General features: G+C 35.4%; 1 long non-coding RNA gene across 1 annotated transcript; it reads left to right on the top strand.

Moving 5' to 3' along the window:
• Window positions 1-2,007: 2,007 nt before the first annotated feature.
• On the top strand, window positions 2,008-5,231 carry LOC133803758 (uncharacterized). The gene is made up of 3 exons (XR_009878132.1): window positions 2,008-2,844; window positions 3,779-3,842; window positions 5,003-5,231. It is a non-coding gene; the product is annotated as an uncharacterized LOC133803758 (long non-coding RNA).
• Window positions 5,232-5,657: the final 426 nt, after the last annotated feature.

The raw sequence follows: 5,657 nt of genomic DNA, 5'->3' as shown, positions 1-5,657 counted from the left end.
CCTTGACTTATAAGTCAATGTTTTTCGACCAACACTTAGCATGCTAATGTCGTCCTTGACTTATAAGTCAATGCTTTTCGACCAACACTCAGCATGCTAATGTCGTTCTTGACTCATAAGTCAAGCCCGGGGCCCAACCCTAGCCTAGGATATGGGACTAGTAAGTCACCCCTGGGCCCATTGCCCTATCCTCTGTATAACCAGCCTTAGAGTTGGCCCAGCATACCTGGTGCTGAGTTTTCCCCGACCAATAGGTCGGTTAAGCGTATGATGCGCTCCTGATTAAGCATAACCATATCGACCACTGCTCAGCACGCTATTGCCGCCCTTGACTAATAAGTCATTGCTTCACGACCAGCGCTCAACGCTATTGCCGTCCTTGACTGGTAGGTCAATGCTTCACGACCAACGCTCAGCACTATTGCCGTCCTTGACTGATAAGTCAATGCTTTACAACCAGCGCTCAGCACTATTGTCGTCCTTGACTGATAAGTCAATGCTTCACAACCCGTGCTCAGCGCTATTGCCGTCCTTGACTAATAAGTCAATGTTTCACAACCCGTGCTCAGTGCTATTGTCGTCCTTGACTGATAAGTCAATGCTTTACAACCAACGCTTAGCGTTCTTGCCGTCCTTGACTGATAAGTCAATGCTTTACAACCAGTGCTATTGTCGTCCTTGACTGATAAGTCAATGCTTTACGACCAACGCTCAGCGCTACTGTCGTCCTTGACTAATAAGTCAAGCCTTTCTCAATAAGATAACGCAAATATGCATATATCTTATAACAAATATCCAAATACAAAGCATTCAACATGCTTAATCAATAATCACAAGCATAATCATAATCATGCACATTCTCAGGTGTTCATGCTCTATTCATGTTCCTGTTCAACAATTCGGGCCAAGCCATAATCACATATATCACATATCGGGTGTAGTTTTCTTACCTTTGGTCCAAGCACAGGTTACCAATGAACAACCCTTGAGCACGATCCTAGTTCCAGGCCCTAGCGATAACCTAGTCACAACCATAATAAGTGAATCTTATCAATAATGAGCGAAAAAAGGCTTCCAGACCAAGTTCTAGCCTCCGGGACCTCGAATTCTACTAAACCGGGTAGTAGGATCGATCCCGAGCCCTTAGGTTTGAAATTTTGTCATTAAAATCCTAAGATGACCAAAGCTGCCTAGGCGGGCCGCGACATGCCTCCCAGACAAAACTACCTTAGTGCCCTGGGTTCACACGGGTCGCGGCACGACCCCACGAACCCAAAAATCCATGTTTTTCCTCAGCCAAAACCTTACCAAAAATTATCCCAATAAATTCCCAAAACCATAATTAAATCCCCCAAACATTATCATCACATAAACACCATCAAAACCCTAGTTTATCTCACTAAAAATCCTCCACTAAATCACTAATCCAATACCTTGAACCTCAAAGCTCAAGAACAGTATAAAAACAGAGCATAATTTAACCAAATAAAGGGTTGTAGCTTTACCTCAATTGTGTGGTTCAAGCTTTAAGTCGTCCTTAACTAAAACCTAGCTTCAAGCCTCCAATTCCAAGCCAACTCTCCTCAAAATTCCAAAAAAAAAAAACTCCTCAAGACAAAGAGAGAGGGAGACTAACAAGAGGGAGAAAGCTGAGTGAGAGTGATGTTCTGTTTTGGTTTCCTTCAACTAAGGGTAAGGCTGAGTAAGTCACTAAATTGGCTCAAAATGACCTAAATGCCCTTAGGGCCAAATTCCTCTCTCATAGCCCCTCAAGGGTAAATTTGTCATTTGCCACTCATCTTGTTAATCATAATTAACGTCTCACAATTCCCATTATTTCTAATATACTCAAATAATTACCAATTAATTTCCCCATTACCTGATCTTGGTAATGTACTAAATACCCAAAATACCCCTTGACTCTCACTGAGTCAAGTATTGGTCTTATTGTGACTTTCCCACTAGCTTGCTCCCTAAGATCGCCTCATGCCGAGTTGTAATATCCAACATTTTTATTATAAATCAGAGTTTTAATACATAAAATGTACAAGTTTACAAATTTAAGAAATAGTAATGGAAAAATAGTGTTTAAAATATGATTTTATGTTTTTAATGAGATTAAAGAGAGAGAAACTTGAGTAGTCAAGTATTGGACCCAAATGTCATATAATTTTAAGTGGGGATTTTTATAAAATTAAGAAAGTTTTGCTAAAGGACTTATTTGAAAAGAATTTTAGTATTTTGGGTCCAAGTGTAATTTTTAAAAATAAAAAAAAAATAAAAAAATAAAAAAAAATAAAAAATAAAAAAAAAGAAAAGAAAAGGCTTCAACCTTTCTTTTTACCCGAGCCCCTCTCTCTCTCTCTCTCTCTCTCCTCAGAAACTCTCTCTCTCTCCTCAGAAAACCTCTCTCTCTCTCTCCTCTACGTATTACTGTTGCCGACGACGCAGGAGTACTTTCCGGCCACCATTTTTAGCCACGCGCCGGACCGTTGGATTCAGAGGCCTCCGAACTATCGACCCACGCGGGAATCTAGAGCTCACTCGCCGATTAAACGCCTCAACCACTCGATTTAAGTTCGGCCACCCCGCGACTTCAAAGTTGCGATTCGGCCACCTCGGGCATCCGTTTGCCGATCCGTCACCACCATCGTGCTCCTCGTGTTGTGGGCTTCAAAACCCAATAACTTGTTCCTACATCTACCATAGTTGGGTGGTGGGCCCACCACGAGTCACCGCGATCCACCGTAGACCGACGGTCGAAACTTAGTGTTCGAGGTTCCGAAGTACGTTTTGAGTCTCAGAAAATCATCGTTTGACTTATTGTGGAACCCGATCATTTTGGTATAATTTCTTTAACCTATATATTGTGATTTAATTGTGATTGATTAGAGTAATTGTTATTATGTGTATTTATGGTATATAATTATATATTATTGATATATGGAATATTTTCTGTAATTTACTGGCTGTCTGGGATTATATATATTTTTGATACAGGTTTTGATTTTGGAATTGTCCACTTTATAACCGTTGTGCTGTCCAATTTTCTAGAAAATATTAGATATTAAATAAAGTATAAAAATACATATTTAATTGATTTTATATTAATATGGAAATTATTATGATTAAGTAATTTTAATTATTATTGCTATTATTTTGTTAAGTAAATCAAGAATACAGATTCATATATATATATATGAAAAGTATGATTTATAGTAAACCTATTATCTAACCATTATTATTGTATATTAATATTTTATTAATATTTGAATATTAAAATAATATCAAATATTAGTTTCTTACAGTTATTGATATTTGTAAGACCAGTAAATTTTGGAGAAAGTATATTTATTATATCACTGGAATTGATATTATGACTAATTAATAATAATATAAATATTTATATTTATATTATTATCATTATATTGATTATTACAACTTTATGTTAAAAATATGATTTCTTTTATAAAATGACTATTTGAATATATACATTCATATACGTATTGCTATTGAAGTATTTTGTTATTAATATCGAAATAAGTTTAATTATAGACGATAATTATTATTTTTGTTGGGATTATTATTATTATTATCATAAGAGTACATTATCTTATGAGCAAGGTTTAAAGCATGGTTTTATATGAAGAGTTATTTGCATTACGTTGATAATAATTATTATTATCATTTATATAGTTTCTGGTATTATTGATATACACTATCAATAGTGTATATTTACGATTTTGATAGAATTTAATAAATGATGTGTCTTGAATAGGATTTGTATGGATTTGATTGATTGACTCTTGCTGAGCAATATTAAAATAAGCTAAGGACCTAAGGTAAGTGAATCTCACCTTTTGTGCTTAAGTGTAAGATGCATGATTACATTGAATGTGTACATCTGATGAGTTAAGTATGGTATGATGATGATGCATATGATAAGTATGTGAAGAATGGTTATATGAACACCATAAGGGTGTTGTGTGATATGTAATTGATGAATTCTGTGATATGTGAAAGATGTCTTACTTGGTTAAGAATGATATGAATTATGTGCAAGTATGTGTTCTTATGTTGATGGATATGTGGATTACTCTATGTTCATGATTTGTTATATGTTATGATATATGAAGCGTTTAAGTTTTTAGGCTGGAAACCTTAGACCTGAGCCATAGCTCTACGTTAAGGTATAACAACGCCACCAACCCAAAGCTTCATGTATTATGACTAAAGATGTTATGAGTTATATGAGATGTGATACAATGCCTTGATTGAATACCATCAACATGAATCATGAACATGAACATTGGCATTTCAGCATCAGCATGTATGCATGGCATGTACAGTTATGTGATACATTATTATGTGATATAAGACCATGCATATGAATATGAGAAAAGTTATGAAATGTCTTGAAAAGTTTTATGTAAAGTTAAACATTTTAATGACACAAGGCTTAAGCAAAGTGATAATGAGATGTTAAAAAGGGTGCCACTGTTTCGATGAAGCAATCAAGTAAGTTCAGTAAAGAAGACGGAGGTCTATTAAGGCTTATAGTGGCCGTCCACTAGTGTGGGCTAGGTCAGAGTTGACCATTCAGATATGTTTGCCATGTTCCCGTCTTTCTCCTCCATATGTGTAATAAGTATGGCAGCTATGGCAACGATGAAATGAGTGTTATGATGAGCCTAGCTGAGATGATGGCTAGCCGGAGGAGAACCCATGGGATTCTATATGATATCTGTTATAAGCCCTGCAGGCATTTGCCGAATCAAACAGTGTGCACAAGTGAAATCGGGCCCATAAAAACGTGAAACTAAAAGAAAGAGCATAAAAGTAAAGTTTGAAAGTGCATGAGCAATAAATGAAATGCATAAGTATATAAGTCAGCATATTAGTATGTGTGCACTACAAACTCACGACATTCATGTGTATGTGTATGCATGAGATTTGCTTACTGAGCGTTAGCTCATTATGTTATTTTCCAACATTTTTCCAGGTGTGGCTTTAGCTGTTGAGCAACTTGTGGAGCACGGACTCAGTAGCAATGCAATAATGGTTTAGAGTTTTCATATGGCTGCCTTAAATTTAAAGTATTCATACGTGTAATAATTTCTTCTAATAAGTTTATATAAAAGTTTTAAATTTTTCTGTATTTCTTCGTATCATTTTATTTAATTCTTTTGGTCAAGTGCCTTACATACTCGTAAACCCTAGAATTACGAGTATGTGGCAGACGTACCCTACCTTAGGGACGTTTCACGAGTAACCCAAATATATTCATATAATGATGTGGTCTCACACATATATCACATATATGCCAAATATACCCATAACAGGCCAAATTACAAATATTGCCTTTTTAATCAGAAACGGGCCCCCATCCATATTTAATACACTTAAACATGCATATCAAATCATATTATAATATAACTCACATAATCATATAATGATACACATAATATAATACACATAATCACATAATTTACCATCATGGCTCCCTAATCAAGGCCCTAAGCCTTATTAAGTAATTTGGGATGTTACAGTTGGGAATAGTGCCCTTAAAACAATTGTAGTTGACAAATATTTTAAATGAAATAAATAATTGAATTGAATTATTATATATAGACTATGTTTGATATTATGTTGATAAT

The sequence above is a fragment of the Humulus lupulus genome, chromosome X, assembly GCF_963169125.1.
Source record: "Humulus lupulus chromosome X, drHumLupu1.1, whole genome shotgun sequence".
NCBI lineage: Eukaryota > Viridiplantae > Streptophyta > Magnoliopsida > Rosales > Cannabaceae > Humulus > Humulus lupulus.
Note: the sequence above shows the minus strand (reverse complement) of the source record. Positions and strands in the feature narration are given on the sequence as shown.